Source organism: Zootermopsis nevadensis, unplaced genomic scaffold (assembly GCF_977971745.1).
Source record: "Zootermopsis nevadensis isolate Lab colony 2312 unplaced genomic scaffold, Znev_1.0 Znev_ptg000007l, whole genome shotgun sequence".
NCBI lineage: Eukaryota > Metazoa > Arthropoda > Insecta > Blattodea > Termopsidae > Zootermopsis > Zootermopsis nevadensis.
Window position 1 is genome coordinate 15,401,267 of NW_028259139.1, and position 17,747 is coordinate 15,419,013.

Sequence of the window (17,747 nt, forward strand, 5' to 3'; positions counted from 1 at the left end):
AGGCAAGGCAAGGCAAGGCAGGGTAGGGCAGGGCAAGGCATGGCAAGGCTTGGCAGGGCAGAGCAGGGAAGGGCAAGGCAAGGCATGGTAAGACAAGTTAAGTCAGGGCATGGCAAGGCAAGGGATGGCAGTTCAGGGCAGGGCAGGGCAAGTCTAGGAAAGGCAAGGCAAGGCAAGGCAAGGCAAGGCAGGGCCTAGCCACGCCTTGCCTTGCCTAGCCACGCCTTGCCTTGTCTTGCCTAGTCACGCCTTCCCTTGCCTAGCCACACCTTGCCTTGCCTTGCCATGCCTTGCCCTGCCTTGCACTGCTAGCCCTGCTTTGCCTTGATTTGCCTTGCTTAGCCACGCCTTGCCTTGCCTAGCCACGCCCTGCCCTGCCCTGCCCTGCCCTGCCACGCCTTGCCTTGCCCTGCCTCGCCCTGCATGCCCTGCCTTGACCTGCCCTGCCCTGCCCTGATCTGCCTTGCCTTGCTTTGCCTTGCCTTGCCTTGCTTTGCCTTGCCTTGCCTTGCCATTCCCTGCCTTGCCCTGCCCTGCCCTGCCACGCCTTGCCTTGCCTTGCCCTGCCCTGCCCTGCACTGCCCTGCCCCGCCGTGCCCTGCCCTGCGTTACTTTGCCTTGCCTTGCCTTGCCTTGACTTGCATTGCCTTGCCTTGCATTGCCCTTCCTTGCCCCGCCTTGCCTTGCCTTGTCTTGCCTTGCCTTACCTCCCTTTGTCTTGCCCTGACCTGCACCGCCCTGCACTCCCCTGCCCTGCCTTGCCTTGGCCTACCATGCCTTGCCTTGCCTTGCCCTGCCTTGCCCTGACCTGCCCTGCCCTGCCCTGCCCTGCTCTGCCCTGCCTTGCCTTGCCTTGGGCTGCCTTGCCTTGCATTGCATTGCCCTGCCCTGCCTTACCCTGCCTTGTCCTGCCCTGCCCTGCCTTGCCTTGCCTTGCCGTTCTTTGCCTTGCCTTGCCTTGCCTTGCCTTGCCCTGCCTTGCCCTGCCCTGCCACGCCTTGCCTTGCCTTGCTCTGCCCTGCCCTGCTCTGCCCTGCCCCGCCGTGCCCTGCCGTGCCTTGCTTTGCATTGCCTTGCCTTTCCTTGCCTTGCCTTGACTTGCATTACCTTGCATTGCCCTTCCTTGCCCCGCCTTGCCTTGCCTAGCCACGCCTTGCTTTGCCTAGCGACGACTAGCCTTGCCAAGCCACGCCTTGCCTTGCCTAGCCACGCCACGCCTTGCCTTGCCTAGCCACGCCTTTCCTTGCCCTGCCTTGCCTTGCCTTGCCTTGCCCTGCCATGCCCAGTCCTGCCCTGCCCTGCCTTGCCTTGCCTTGCCTTGCCTTGCCCTGCCATGCCCTGCCTTGCCCTGTCTTCCCTTACTTGCTCTGCCGTGCCCTGCCGTGCCCTGTCCTGACCTGCGCTGCCCTGCCATTCCCTGCTCTGCCTTGCTTTGCTCTGCCTTACCTTGCACTGCCTTGCCTTACCCTGCACTGACCTGCCCTGCCCCGCCCTGTCTTACATTGCCCTGACGTGCCCTACCCTGCCCTGCTCTGCCCAGCACTTCCCTGCCCTGCCCTATCCTGCCCTGTTCTGCCCTGCCTTGCCGTGCCCTGCCCTGCCCTGCCTGCCCTGCCCTTCCCTGCCCTGCCCTATCCTGCTTTGCACTGCCCTGCCCTGCCCTGCCCTGCCCTGCTCTGCCCTGACCTGCTTTGCCTTGCCCTGCCTTGCCTTGCCTTGCCTTGATTGCCCTGCCCTGCCCCACCCTGCCCTGACGTGCCATGCTTTGCCCTGCACTGCCCTGCCTTGCCTTTCCTTGCCTTTCCTTGCGTTGCCCTTCCCTGCACTGCCCTGCCCTGACCTGCCCTGTAAAGCCTGCCCTGCCTTGTCTTGCCTTGCCTTGCCGTGGCTTGCATTGCCCTGCCTTGCCTTGCCTTGCGGTGCCCTGCCCTGACATGCTCTTCCCTCCCCTTCACTGCCTTGCCCTGACGTGCCGTGCCCTGCCCTGCCCAGCTTTGCCCTGCCCTGCCCTTCACTGCCCTGCCTTGCCTTGCCTTGCCTTTCTGTGCCTTCCCTTGCCCTGCCATGCCTTGCTCTGCCTTGCCTTCCCGTGCCTTGCCTTGCCCTGCCCTGAAATGCCTTGCCCTGCTCTGAAATGCCCTGCCCTGCCCTGCCCTGCTCTGCCTTGATTTGTCGTGCCCTGCCTTGCAAAGACTTGACATGCCTTGACTTACCCTGCCCTGCCTTGCCTTACTCTGCCCTGACCTGCCCTGCCCTTCCATGCCCTGCCCTGCCCTGTCCTGCTCTGCTCTTCCCTGCCTTGCCCTTCCCTGCCTTGCCTTGCCTTGCCTAGCCTAGATTTGCCTTGCCTTTCCCTGCCAGGCAGCGCCCTGCATTTCCCTGCCCTGCCCTGCCCTTCCTTGGTCTGCCTTGCCTTGCTATATCTGTACGCCGATGTACGTTGATACAGAATTGTGAGCTTTTCAGAGCTGAAAACCAGTAAAATGACAACACACTAATTTGTCTGTAACTTAAATAATATTAAACGGAGAAAAGTTTTACTTAAAATAAATGTATATCTAACCCTAATGTATATGTTTATAAAAATTGGAAACATTTCCCGTAAACATTATGAAACACCATTTCCGAAAATTTTTGGACGACCTGAAATATTCGGGTGGACTAATGTTTTGAATTTTGCGTTCTGAGCAGTGTCCACAAAACACTGTTTGTATTTTAACGTTTAAATATAATTTTAAAAGAAAAACTTTGTTCGAGGTACGTCATTTTTATTAACTTAAAAGAATAGTGTTTTTAATATAAAATTAGTATATGATAAGACGTCTTCAAACAAACATCAAAACTCAAATTACTCTGTAAATTTCAATACATCATAAATAATCACACATATCTTTGTAACAGCTATATTCTCCAACGTAACATGTGTTCGCAGTGTTGCGATGTTCGTTGATTCAGAATTGAGAGCTTTTCATAGCTGAAAACGAGAAAAATGACAACACACTAATTTGCCTGTAACTTAAATAATATTAAACGGAAAAAAGTTTTAATTAAAAGAAATGTATATCTAACCCTAATGTATATGTTTATAAAAATTGTTAACATTTCCCGTCAACATTATGAAACACCATTTCTGACAGTTTTTAGACTACCTGAAATATTCGGGTGGACTAATGTATTGAATTTTGCGTTCTGAGTTATAACCATAAAATACTCTTTGTATTTTTATTTTTGTTTGTAATTTTGAAAGGATAACATTGTTCGAGGAATATCATTCTTGATTTGCTCAAATGAATAGTGTTTTAATATAAAACATGTATATGATAAGACGACTTGAAACAACCAACAAATCCTAAGTCTCTGTAAATATCATATATAATAACACAAATCTTTATAGTTGCTATAGACCCTCACATACTATGTTATAGCAGTAAGCCGATGTTCGTTGACACAGAATTGTGTCATATTCACAGTTGAAAACGCAAGATATGATAACACAATATCTACCTGTTACTTAAATAATATTATTCGGACAAAAGTGCTACTTTAAAGGAATGAATATTTATCTTAAATATACATGTTTATGATAATTGGAAACATTTCTCTTCAACTTTATGAACCACTACTTCTAACAGTTTTTTACGATCAGTAATGTACGGATGTTTGCTTTCTGAGCCGTGTGCCACTAAATACTGTTTGTATCTTAACGTTTGAACGTAATCTTGAAAGGAAAACTATATTCGAGGTATATCATTCTTGATTATCTCAGAGGAATATTGCTTTTAATATAAAACATGTGTATGATAAGATGACATAACAACTATCAAAACTTATGTCTGTCTGTATATAACATTGCATCGTATATATTCACACATATCTTTGTACCAGCGATATTCTCCAACGTAACATGTGGTCGCTGTGCGGCGATGTTCGTTGATACAGAATTGTGAGCTTTTCAGAGCTGAAAATCAGTAAAATGGCAACATACTCATTTTCCTTTAACTTAAATGATATTAAACGAAAAAAGTTTTACATAAAAGAAATGTATATCTATACCTAATGTATATGTTTATAAAAATTGAAAACATTTCCCGTTAACATTATGAAACACAATATCTGACATTTTATCGACAACCTGAAATATACGGGAGGTCCAATGTGCTGAATTTTGCGTTCGAACTTTGTCCACTAAATACTCTTTGTATTTTAACGTTTGTATGTAATTTTGAAAGGATAGCATTGTTCGAGGTTCATAATTTTTATTAACTTAAAAGAATAGTGTTTTTAATATAAAATATGCATATGATAAGACGTCTTCAAACAAACATCAAAACTCAAATTAGTCTGTAAATTTCATTGCACCGTATATAATCACACATATCTTTGTAACAGCTATATTCTCCAACGTAACATGTGGTCACTGTGCGGCGAAGTTCGTTGATACAGAATTGTGAGCTTTTCATAGTTAAAAACAAAAAAAAATTCAACACTCTAATTTGCATGTAACTTAAATAATATTAAACGGAAAAAAGTTTCAATTAAAAGAAATGTATATCTAACCCTAATGTATATGTTTATAAAAATTATTAACATTTCCAGTCAACATTATGAAACACCATTTCTGACAGTTTTTGGACTAACTGAAATATTCGGGTGGACTAATATATTCAATTTTGCGTTCTTAACTGTATCCACAAAATACTCTTTGTATTTTAACTTTTGTTTGTAATTTTTAAAGGTAACATTGTTCGGGGTATATCTTTCTTGATTTGATCAAATGAATAGTGTTTTACTATAAAATATATATATGATAAGACGACTTCAAACAACCAACAAATCCTAAGTCTCTCTGTAAATATCATATATATTAACACAAATCTTTGTAGTTGCGATACACCCTCACAAACTATGTCATAGCAGTAAACCGAAGTTAGTTGACACAGAATTGTGTGTTATTCAGTGTTGAAAACGCATGTTATGATAACACACTATCTTCCTGTTACTTAAATAATATTAATCGGACAAAAGTGCTATTTTAAAGCAATGAATATCTATCTTAAATATACATGTTTATAAAAATTGGAAATATTTCCCTTTAACTTTATGAACCAGTACTTCTAAAAGTTTTTTACGACCTGTAATGTACGGTTGGTCTAATGTTTTGATTTGTCAATTCTGAACTGTGTGAGACTAAATACTGTTTGTAGTTTAACGTTTATATGTAATTTTAAAAGGATAACATTGTTAGATTTACATCATGTTTTATTACCTCAAAAGAATAGTGTTCTTAATATAAAATATATATATGATAAGACGTCTTCAAACACAAATCAAAACTCAAATTAGTCTGTAAATTACATTGCATCGTATATAATCACACATATCTTTATTACTGCGATAATCTTCAACATACTATGTGGTTGCTGTGAGCCGATGATCGATCATTCAGGATTGTGAGCTGTTCAGAGTTTAAAACGAATAATATGTTAACACAACATTCTCCCTGTAACTTAAACAATATTAATCGAACATAAGTGCTACTTTAAACCATTTACTATCTAACCCTAACGTATATGTTAATAATAGTTCGAAACAATTCCCTTCAACTTTATGAACTAACATTTCTGACAATTTTTGGACGACCTGTTATGTACGAAAGACAAATGTTTTGAATTTTGCGTACTGAGCCGTGTGTCAACAAATACTGTTTGTATTTTCACGTTTGTACGTAACTTTGAAAGGATGAAGAAGTTCGAAGAACATCATGCATTATTTACTTAAAAGAATAATGTTTGTTATATAAGACATTTATGTGATAAGTCGTCTTCAAACAACCGTCAAAACTCAAGTCTGGCTGTAGATAACATTGCATCGTATATATTCACACACATCTTTGTAACTGCGATTATCCTCTTCGCTGCCTGTGGTCGCTGCACGCCGATGTTCGTTGATACTGAATTGTGAGCTATTCAGAGGTTGAACACATAATATGTTAACACAACATTCTCCCTGTAACTTAAACAATATTAATCGAACATAAGTGCTATTTTAAATCATTGACTATCTAACCCTAACGTATATGTTTATAATAGTTCGAAACAATTCCATTCAACTTCATGAACTAACTTTTCTGACAATTTTTGGACGACCTGTTATGTACGAACGACAAATGTTTTTAATTTTGTGTACTGAGCCGTGTGTCAATAAATACTGTTTGTTTTTTCACGTTTGTACGTATCTTTGAAAGGGTGAAGATGTTCAAAGAACATCATGCATTATTTAATTAAAAGAATAATGTTTTTTATAAAAGACATTTATGTGATAAGTCGTCTTCAAAAAACCGTCAAAACTCAAGTCTGGCTGTAGATAACATTGCATCGTATATATTCACACACATTTTTGTAACTGCCATTATCCTCATCGATGTCTGTGGTCGCTGCACGCCGATTTACGTTGATACAGAATTGTGTACTTTTAAGAGCTCAAAACGCATAATATAACTTCACACTAACCGCCGTGTAACTTAAATAATATTAATCGGACAAATTTGCTACTTTAAAATAATGAATATCTACTCCTAATGTACTCGTTTATTATAATTTGAAACATTTCCCAACAAATTTATGAACCACCACTTTTTAACCTTTTTTGGGGCTCTTGTGATTTAAGGGTGGTCTTAAAAATTGAATTTTGCATTCTAATCTGTGTGCCACTAAATACTGTATGTATTTTTACGTTTGTATGTATTTTAAAAAGGATTACTTTGTTCGACGTACATCATGCTTCATTACCTCAAATGAAATGTGTTTTTAATATAAAACATCGCAGGAACAAAGATTTATGTGACTATATACGATGCAATGTAATTTACAGACAGACTTACGTAAAATGGTTGTATGAAGTCGTCTTATCGTATTGATGTTTTATATTAAAAACACTAATCATTTAAGGTAATGAAGCATGATGTACCTTGAACAATGTTATCTTTTCAAGATTACATACAAACGTTAAAATACAAACAGTATTTTGTGGACACAGCTCAGAACGCAAAATTCAAAACATTAGTCCACCAGTATATTTTAGATCTTCCAAAAACTGTCAGAAATGGTGTTTCGTAATGTTGACGGGAAATGTTTCCAATTTTTAAAAACATATACATTAGGGTTAGATATTTATTTCTTTCAAGTAAATCGTTTATCCGTTTAATATTGTTTAAGTTACAGGCAAATTAGTGTGTTGTTATTTTTCCCTTTTTCAGCTCTGAAAAGCTCACAATTCTGCATCAATGAACATCGCCGCACAGTGACCATATGTTACGTTGAAGAATATCGCAGTTACAAAGATATGTGTGAATATATACCATGCAATTTTATTTACAGACCGACATAAGATTTGATAGTTGTTAGAAGTCGTCTTATCATATACATGTTTTAAATTAAAAACACTATTCTTTTGAGATGATCAATTATGATATACCTCGAATATAGTTTTCCTTTCAAAATTACGTACAAACGTTAAAATACAAACAATATCGGCGTGCAGCTATCACAGACTTCGACGAGGATTATCGAAGTTACAAAGATGACTGTGAATATATACAATGCAATGTTATCTAGAGACAGACTTGAGTATTGACGGTTGTTTTAAGAAGTCTTATCATATTAATCCCTTATATAAAAACACTATTCTTTAAGGAAATCATGCATGATATTCTTTGAACATTGTCATCCTTTCAAATTAAAGTACAAACTTTAAAATATAAACAGTATTTATTGTCACACGGCTCAGTACGCAAAATTCAAAACATTTGTCTACCCTTACATAACACGTCGTCCAAAAATTGCCTCAACTGGTGGTTCATAAAGTTGAAGGGAATTGTTTCGAATTATTATAAACATATACGTTAGGTTTAGATATTCAATGGTTAAAAGTAGCACTTTTGTCCGTTTAATATTATGTCAGTTACATGCAGATTAGTGTGTTGTTATATTATGTCTTGAATTTCCTTGCATTGCCTTCCCTTGCCTTGCCGTGCCTTGCCTTGCCTAACATTGCCTTGCCTTGCCTTCACTTGCCTTCACATGCCTTGATTTGCCTTACATTACATTACCTTAAGTTACCTTACATTACATTACATTGCAAGACAAGCAAGGCAAGTCAAGGCAAGATAAGGCAAGTCAAGGCAGGGCAAGGCAGGGCAAAGCAGGCAAGGCAAGGCAAGGCAAGGTGTGTCTAGACAAGGCAAGGCGTGTCTAGGCAAGGCAAGGCGTTTCTAGGCAAGCCAAGGCGTGGCTTGGAAAGGCAATGCGTGGTTAGGCAAGGCAATTCGTGGCTAGGCAAGGCGTGGCTAGGAAAGGTAATGAATGGCTAGGCAAGGCAAGGCGTGGTTAGGAAAGGCAAGGCGTGGTTAGGTAAGGCAAGGTGAGGCTACGCAAGGCAAGGCAAGGCAAGGCAAAGCAGGGCAGTGCAGGGCAAAGCAGGGAAAGGCAAGGCAAGGCAAGGCAGGGCAGCACAGGGCAGGGCAATGCAGGGAGGGTCATAGCAGGAAACGGCAGGGCAGTGCAGGGCAGGACAGAGCAGGACAGGGCAAGGCAAAGCAAGGCAAGGAAAGGCAAGGAAAGGCAAGGAAAGGCAAGGCAAGGCAAGGCAAGGCAAGGCAAGGCAAGATAAGGCAAGGCAAGATAAGGCAAGGCAAGGCAATTCAAGGCAAGGGAAGGCAAGGCAGGGCAGGGCAGGGTAGGGCAAATCAGGGCAAGGGAAGGCAAGGCAGGGCAGGGCAGGACAGGGCAGGTCTGGGCAGGGCAGGTCAAGGCGTGGCAGGGCAGGGCAGGGCAGGGCATGGCAGGGCAAGGCAAGTCAAGGCAAGGCAAGGCAAGGCAGGGCAAGGCAGGGCAAGGGCAGTGCAGGGCAGGGCAGGGAAGGCAATGCAAGTTAAGGCAAGGCAAAGCAAGGCAGGGCAGGGCACGGCGGGGCAGGGCAGTGCAGGGCAGGGCAGGGCAGGGCAGGGCAGGTCAAGGCAAGGCAAGGCGTGGCAGGGCAGGGCAGAGCAGGGCATGGCAGGGCAAGGCAAGGCAAGGCAAGGCAATACAAGGCAAAGCAAAGCAAGGCAAAGCAAGGCAAGGCAAGGCAGGGCAGGGCAGGGCAAATCAGGGCAAGGCAGGGCAAGGCAAGGCAAGGCTTGGCAGGGCAGGGCGTGGCTAGGCAAGGCAAGGCAAGGCGTGGCTATGCAAGGTAAATTAAGGCAAAGCTGGGCAAGCAGGGCAAGTCAGGGCATGGCAAGGCAAGGCTAGGCAAGGCAAAGCAAGGCGTGGCTAGGCAACGCAAGGCAAGGTGTGGCTAGGCAAGGGAAGGCGTGTCTAGGCAAGACAAGGCAAGGCGTGTCTAGGCAAGGCAAGGCAAGACGTGGCTAGGCAAGGCGTGGCTAGGCTAGGGAAGGCGTGGCTAGGCTAGGGAAGGCGTGGCTAGGCAAGGCAAGGCGTGGATAGGAAAGGCAAAGCGTGGTTAGCAAAGGCAAGGAGAGGCTAGGCAAAGCAAGGCAAGGCGTGGCTACACAAGGCAAGGCAAGGCGTGGCTAGGCAAGGAAGGCTAAGTGTGGCTAGGGAAGGCAAGGCAAGGCATGGCAAGGCAGGGCAAGGCAGGGCAGGGCAGTGCTATGCAAAACAAGGCGAGGCAGACCAAGGCAAGGCTAGGCAGGGCAGGGGAGGGCAGGGCGGGACAGGGCAGGGCAAGGCAAGGCAAGGCAAGGCAGAGCAGGGGATTGCAGGGCGGGGCAGGGCAGGGCAGTGCAGGGCAAGGCGGCAAGGCAAGACAAATAAAGCAAGGCAAGGAAAGGCAAGGCAAGGCAAGGCAAGGCTAGGCGTGACTAGCCAAGGCAAGGCGTGACTAGGCAAGACAAGGCAAGGCTTGCCTAGGCAAGGCAAGGTGTGGCTAGGCAAGTCTAGTCGTCGCTAGGCAAGGCAAGGCGTTTCTAGGCAAGGCTAGGCGTGGCTAGGCAAGGCAAGGTAAGGAATGGCAAGGCAAAGCAAGGCAGGGCAGGGCAGGGCAGCGAAAGGCAAGGCAAGGCAAGGCAATGCACGGCAAGGCAGGGCATGGCAGGGCAGGACAATGCAGGAGAGGGCAGGGCAGTTCAGGGCAGGTCAGGGCAAATCAGGGCAAGGCAAGGGAAAGCATGGTAGGCCAAGGCAAGGCAAGGTGAGGCAAGGCAAGGCAAGGCAAGGCAATTCAAGGCGAGGCTAGGCAAGGCAAGGCGTGGCTAGGCAAGGCAAGGCTAAGCGTGGCTAAGCAAGGCGTGGCTAGGAAAGGCAAGGCGTTGTTAGGAAAGGCAAAACGTGGCTAGGTAATGCAAGGAGAGGCTAGACAAAGCAAGGCAAGGCGTGGCTAGACAAGGCAAGGCAAGGCTTGGATAGGAAAGGCAAGGCAAGGCAAGGTAAGGCAAGGTAGGGCAGGGCAGGGCAGTGCAGGGAGGTCAGGGAAGGCAGGGCAAGGCAGGGCAAAACAAGGTAAGGGAAGGCAAGGCAAGGCATGGCAAGGCAAGGCAAAGCAAAGCAAGGCAAGGCAAGGCAAGGCAAGGCAAGGCAATACAAAGCAAGGCAAGGCAAGGCAAGGCAAAGCTAGGCAAGGTAAGGTAAGGCAAGGCAAGGCAAGGCAAGGCTAGGCAAGGCAAGGCAAGGCAAGACTAGGCAAGTCAAGGCAAGACAAGGCAAGGCAAGAAAAGGCAAGGTAAGGCAAGGCGTAGCTAGACAACGCAAGGCAAGGCGTGGCTAGGCAAGGCAGGCAAAGCGTGGCTAGGCAAGTCAAGGCAATGCAAGGCAAGGCAGGGCAGGGCAAGGCAGGGCAAGGCAGGGCAAGCCAAGGCAAGGCTAAGCGTGACTAGCCAAGGCAAGGCGTGACTAGGCAAGACAAGTCAAGGCCTGGCTAGGCAAGGCAAGGCAAGGTGTGGCTAGGCAAGTCTAGTCGTCGCTAGGCAAGACAATGCGTTTCTAGGCAAGGCTAGGCGTGACTAGGCAAGGCAAATCAAGGAAATTCAGGGCAAGGCAGGGCAAGGCAAGGTAAGGCAAGGCAAGTTAAGGCGTGGCTAGGCAAGGCAAGGCAAGGCGTGTCTAGGCAAGGCAAGGCGTGACTAGGCAAGACAAGGCAAGGCGTGGCTAGGCAAGGCAATTCGTGGCTAGGCAAGGCGTGGCTAGAAAATGCAAGTCGTGGCTAGGCAAGGCAAGGCGTGGTTAGGAAAGGCAAGGCGTGGCTAGGTAAAGGAAGGAGAGGCTAGGAAAGGCAAGGCAATGTGTGGCTAGATAAGGCAAGGCAAGGCGTGGGTAAGCAAGGCAAGGCGTGGCTAAGCAAGGCAAGGCAAGGCAAGGCAAGGCAAGGCAAGACAAGGCAAGGCAAGGCAAGGTAATGCAAGGCAAGGCAAAGCAAGGAAAGGCAAGGCCAGGCAAGATAAGGTAAGGCAAGGCAAGGCAAGGCAAGGCTAGGCAAGGCGAGGCAAGTCAAGGCAAGGCATGGCGTGGCTAGGAAAGGCAAGGCGTTTCTAGGCAAGGCAAAGCGTGGCTAGGCAAGGCATGGCAAGGCAAGGCAGGGCAGGGCAAGGCAGGGCAGGGCAGTTCAAGGCAAGGCAAGGCAGGGCAATGATTGGCAGGGCAGGGCAGGGCAGTGCGTGGCAAGGCAAGGCAAGGCAAGGCGTGGCTAAGCAAGGCAATTCAAGGCAAAGCAGGGCAAGCAGGGCAATTCAGGGCAAGGCAAGGCAATGCAAGGCAAGGCAAAGGAAGGCGTGGCTAGGCAAGGCAAGGCAAGTTGTGGCTAGGCAAGGGAAGGCGTGTCTAGGCAAGACAAGGCAAGGCGTAGCTAGGCAAGGCGTGGCTAGGAAAGGAAAGGCGTGGCTAGGTAAGGCAAGGAGAGCCTAGGCAAGGCAAGGCAAGGCGTGGCTAGACAAGGCAAGGCAAATCGTGGCTAGGCAAGGCAAAGCAAAGCAAGGCAAGGCCAGGCAAGGCAAGGCTAGGCAGGGCAGGACAGGGCAGGGCAAGGTAATGCAAGGCAAGGAAAGGCCAGGCAAGCCAAGGCCAAACAAGTCATGGCAAGGCGTGGCTAGGCAAGGCAAGGCGAGGCTAAGCAAGACGTGTTTAGGCATGGCAAGGCTAGGTGTGGCTAGGCAAGGCAAATCATGGCAAGGCAGGGCAAGAAAGAGCAAGGCAGGGCAAGGCAGGGCATGGCAGGCAAAGCAATTCAATTCAAGGCAAGGCAATCAAGGCAAGGCAAGGCAAGGCTAGGCAGGGCAGGGCAGTTCTAGGTAAGGCAGGGCATGGAAGTGCAGGGCAGGGCACTGCAAGGCAGGGAAAAACAGGGCATGGCAAGGCAACGCAAGGCAAGGCAAGGCAAGGCAAGGCAAGGCAAAGGAAAGTAAGGAAAGGCAATTCAAGGCAAGGCCAGGCAATGCAAGGCAAGGCAGAGCAGGGCAGGACAGGAAAAGGAAAGGCAACGAAAGGTAAGGCAAGGGAAAATAAGGAACGGCAAGACAGTGCATGGCAGGGCAGAGCCGAGCAGGGCAGGGCAGGGCAGTGCAAGGCGGGGCAAGGAAGGGCAATGCAATGCAAGGCAATGCAATTCAAGACAAGGCAAGGGAAAGAAATGCAGGGCAGGTCACGGCGGGGCAGGGCAGTGCAGGGCACGGCAGGGCTGGGCAGGGGCAGGGAAAGGCAAGGCAAGGCGTGGTAGGGCAGGGCAGGGCAATGCAGGGCAAGGCAGGGCAAAGCAAGGGAAGTCAAGACAAGGCAAGTTAAGGCAAAGCAAGGCAAGGCAAAGCAAGGCAAAGCAAGGCAAGGCAAGGCAGGGCAGATAAGGGCAGGGCAAGGCAGGGCAAGGCAGGGCAAGGCAGTTCAAAGCAAGGCAAGGCTTGGCGGGGCAAGGCAAGGCAAAGGAATGTAAGGAAAGGCAATTCAAGGCAAGTCAAGGCAAGGCGTGACTAGGCAAGGAAGGCAAAGCGTGGCTAGGCAAGTCAAGGCAAGGCAAGGCAAGGCAAGGCATGGCAAGGTAAGGCATGGCAAGGCAAGGCAAGGCATGGCAAAACCTGGCAAGGCAAGGCAAGGCAGCGCAGGGCAAGCAGGGCAAGGCAGGGCATGGCAGTGCAGGGCAAGGCATTGCAAGGCAGGGCAGGGCAGGGCAAGGAAAGGAAAGGAAAAGCAGGGCAGTACAGCTCAGGGCAATGCAGGGCAGGTCAGGGTAGGGCACGGCAGGGCAGAGCAGGGCAGGACAGATCAGGGTAGGGCTAGGCAGGGCAAGGCAAGGCAAGGAAAGGCAAGGCAAGGCAAGCAAGGCAAGGCAAGGCAAGGCAAGGCAAAGCAAGGCAAGGCAAGGCAAGATAAGGTAAGGCAAGGCAAGGCAAGGCAGGGCAGGGCAGGGTAGGGCAAATCAGGGGAAGGCAAGGCAAGGCAGGGCAGGGCATGGCATGGCATAGCAGTGTAGGTCAGGTCAGGGCAGGGCAGGGCAAGACAGGACTGGGCAGGACAGGGCAAGGCAGGGCAAGGTAAATGAAGTCAAGTCGTGGCAGGGCTGGGAGGGCAAGGCAGGGTATTTTAGGTCAGGGCAGGGGAGTGCAGGGCAGGAAAGAGCAAGGCAGGGCATTTCAGGACAAGGCATGGCAAGGCAGGTAAGGGCAGGGCAAGGCAGGGCAAGGCAAGGCAAGGCAAGGCACGGCAAGGCAGGGCAAGGGCTGGGGAGGGGAGGGCAGGGCAGGGCAAAGCAGGGCAAGGCAGGAAAGGCAGGGCAAGACAAAGCAAGGCAGGTCAGGGCAGGGCAAGGCAGGGCAAGGCATGGAAAGGCAAGGCAACGCAAGGCAGGGCAGGGCAGGGCAGGGCAGGGCAAGGCCAGGCAAAGCAGGGCAAGGCAAGACAATTCAAGGCAGGGCTAGGCAAGGCAAGGCAAGGCGTGGCAGTGTAGGGCAGGGAAGGGCGTGGCTAAGAAAGGCGTGGCTAGGCAAGGCAAATCAAGGCAAAGCAGGGCAAGGCAGAGCAAGGCAGGGCAAGGTAAGGCAAAGCAAATCAAGGTAAGGCAAGGCAAGGCTTGGCTAGGCAAGACAAGGCAAGGCAAGGCGTGGCTAGGCAAGGCAAGGCCCTACTAGGCAAGACAATTCAAGGCGTGGCTAGGCAAGGCAAGGCCCTACTAGGCAAGACAATTCAAGGCGTGGCTAGGTAAGGCGTGGCTAGGTAAGGCAAGGAGAGTCTAGGCAAGGCAAGGCAATTCAAGGCAAGGAAAGGAAAGGCAAGGCAGGGAAGCACAGGGCAGGGCAATGCAGGGGAGGTCAGGGCAGAGCAGGGCGAAGTAAGGCAGAGCAGGGCAAAGCAGGTCAAGGCCGCGCCTTGCCTTGCCTTTTTTTGCCTTGCCATGCGCTGCAATCCCTGCCCTGTCCTACCCTGCCCTGACCTGCCTTGCCTAGCCCTTCCTTGTCCTGCCTTGCCCTGCCCTGCACTGAGCTGCATTGCCTTGCCCTGCCTTGCCCTGCCCTGCCTTGCCTTGCCCTGCCTTGCCTTGCCCTTCCTTGCCCAGACCTGCTCTGCCTTGTCTTGCCTTGCCTTGCCCTGCCTTGCTCTGCCTTCCCTGCTATAACTTACAGTGCCCTGCCCTGTCTTACATTGCCCTGCTTTGCCTTGCCCTCCCCTGTCCTGATCTAACCTGCCCTTCCCTGCCTTGCCTTGCCCTGCCCTATCCTGCCCTGCCCTGCCGTGCCCTGCCCTGCCCTGCCTTGCCTTGCCTGTCCTGATCTGCCTTGTCCTGCCTTGCCTTGGACTGCCTTGCCCTGCCCTGCTCTGACCTGCCTTCCCTTTCCTTGCTATGCCTCGACTTGCCTTGGCTTACCATGCCTTGCCTTGCCCTGCCATGCCTTGCCCTGCCCTGCCATGCCTTGGCCTGCCCTAAATTGCCCTGCCTTGCCTTGCCTTGCCTTGCCTAGACTTGCCCTGCCCCGCCATGCCTTGGCTTGCCCTAAAATGCCCTGCTTTGCCTTGCCTTGCCTAGACTTGCCCTGCCCTGCAATGAACTGCCATCCCTTGCCTTGCCATGCCTTGACTTGATTTGTCTTACCATGCCTTGCCCTGCCCTACCCTGCCTTGCCTTTCCTTGCCTTGCTCTGCCTTGCTCTGCCCTGCCCTCGAGTGCCCTGCCCTGCCCAGCTCTGCTTTTCCTTGCCTTGACTTGCCTCGCCTTGCTCTGCCAGCCCAGCCTTGACCTGACTTCCCTTCTTTGCCCTGCCGTGCCCTGTCCTCACCTGCGCTGCCCTTCCCTTTCCTGCTCTGCCTTGCCTCGCTCTGCCCTACCTTGCACTGCTATGCCTCACCCTGCACTGCCCTGCCCTGCCCCGCCCAGTCTTACATTGCCCTGACCTGCCCTATTCTGCCCTGCTCTGCCCAGCACTTCCCTGCCCTGCCCTATCCTGCCCTGTCCTGCCTTGCCTTCCCCTGCCCTGCCCTGCCTTGCCTTGCCTTACCTTGCCCTGCCCTGCCCTGAACTGCCCTGCCCTGACCTGCTCTGCCCTGCCTGCCCTGCCCTGCCCTAAACCTTCCTGCCCTGCCCTATCCTGCTTTGCACTGCCCTGCCCTGCCCTGCCCTGCTCTGCCCTGACCTGCTCTGCCTTGCCTTGCCTAGCCTTGCCTTGATTGCCCTGCCCTGCCCCACCTTGCCCTGACATGCCATGCTTTGCCCTGCACTGCCCTGCCTTGCCTTGCCTTGAATTTCCTTGCGTTGCCCTTCCCTGCACTGCCCTGCCCTGACCTGCCCTGTACTGCCTGCCCTGCCTTGCCTTGTCTTGCCTTGCCTTGCCGTGGCTTGCATTGCCCTGCCTAACCTTGCCTTGCGGTGCCCTGCCATGCCATGCCCTGCCCTCCCCTTCACTGCCTTGCCCTGCCTTGCCCTGCCTTGCCCTGCCTTAAACTACTCTTCCCTGCTCTGCCCTGCCTTGCCCTGACTGTCCTGCAATTCCTTACCATGCCCTGCCCTGACCTGCCCTTCCCTACCCTGCCCTGCCCTTCACTGCCCTGCCTTGCCTTGTCTTGCCTTGCCTTTCCTTGCCTTGGCCTGCCCTGCACTGCCCTGCCATGCCCTGCCATGCCCTCCCCTGCCTTGCCTACCTTGCTTTTTCTTGCCTTGCCTTTCTGTGCCTTGCCTTGCCCTGCCATGCCTTGCTCTACCTTGCCTTGCCGTGCCTTGCCATGCTCTGCCCTGAAATGCCTTGCCCTGCCCTGCACTGCCCTGCCCTGCCCTGCTCTGCCTTTTTTTGTCGTGCCCTGCCTTGCAAAGACTTGACCTGCCTTGACTTACCCTGCCCTGCCCTTCCTTTTCTTACTCTGCCCTGACCTGCCCTGCCCTGCCATGGCCTGCCCTGCCCTGCCCTGTCCTGCTCTGCTCTCTCCTGCCCTGCCCTGTCCTGCTCTGCTCTCTCCTGCCTTGCCCTTCCCTGCCTTGCCTTGCCTTGCTTTGCCGTGCCTTGTCTTGCCTTGCCTTGCCTAGATTTGCCTTGCCTTGCCTTTCCCTGCCAGGCAGCGCCCTGCATTTCCCTGCCCTGCCCTGCCCTTCCTTGGTCTGCCTTGCCTTGCTATATCTGCACGCCGATGAACGTTGATACAGAATTGTGAGCTTTTCATAGCTGAAAACCAGTAAAATGACAACACACTAATTTGTCTGTAACTTAAATAATATTAAACGGAGAAAGGTTTTACTTAAAATTAATTTATATCTAACCCTTAATGTATATGTTTATAAAAATTGGAAACATTTCCCGTAAACATTATGAAACACCATTTCTGAAAATTTTTGGACGACCTAAAATATTCGGGTGGACTAATGTTTTGAATTTTGCGTTCTGAGCAGTGTCCACAAAACACTGTTTGTATTTTAACGTTTAAATATAATTTTAAAAGAATAACTTTGTTCGAGGTTCGTCATTTTTATTAACTTAAAGAATAGTGTTTTTAATATAAAATATGTATATGATAAGACGTTTTAAAACAAACATCAAAACTCAAATTAGTCTGTAAATTTGAATGCATCATAAATAATCACACATATCTTGTAACAGCTATATTCTCCAACATAACATGTGGTCGCAGTGTTGCAAAATTCGTTGTTTCAGAATTGAGAGTTTTTCATAGCTGAAAACGAGAAAAATGACAACACACTAATTTGCCTGTAACTTAAATAATATTAAACGGAAAAAAGTTTTAATTAAAAGAAATGTATATCTAACCCTAATGTATATGTTTATAAAAATTGTTTACATTTCCCGTCAACATTATGAAACACCATTTCTGACAGTTTTTGGACTACCTGAAATATTCGGGTGGACTAATGAATTGAATTTTGCGTTCTGAGCTATAACCATAAAATACTCATTGTATTTTTATTTTTGTTTGTAATTTTGAAAGGATAACATTGTTCGAGGTATATCATTCTTGATTTGCTCAAATGAATAGAGTTTTAATATAAAACATGTATATGATAAGACGATTTGAAACAACCAACAAATCCTAAGTCTCTCTGTAAATATCATATATAATAACACAAATCTTTGTAGTTTCTATAGACCCTCACATACTATGTTATAACAGTAGGACGATGTTCGTTGTCACAGAATTGTGTCATATTCACGGTTGAAAACGCAAGATATGATAACACAATATCTACCTTTTACTTAAATAATATTATTCGGACAAAAGTGCTACTTTAAAAGAATGAATATTTGTCTTAAATATACATGTTTATGATAATTGGAA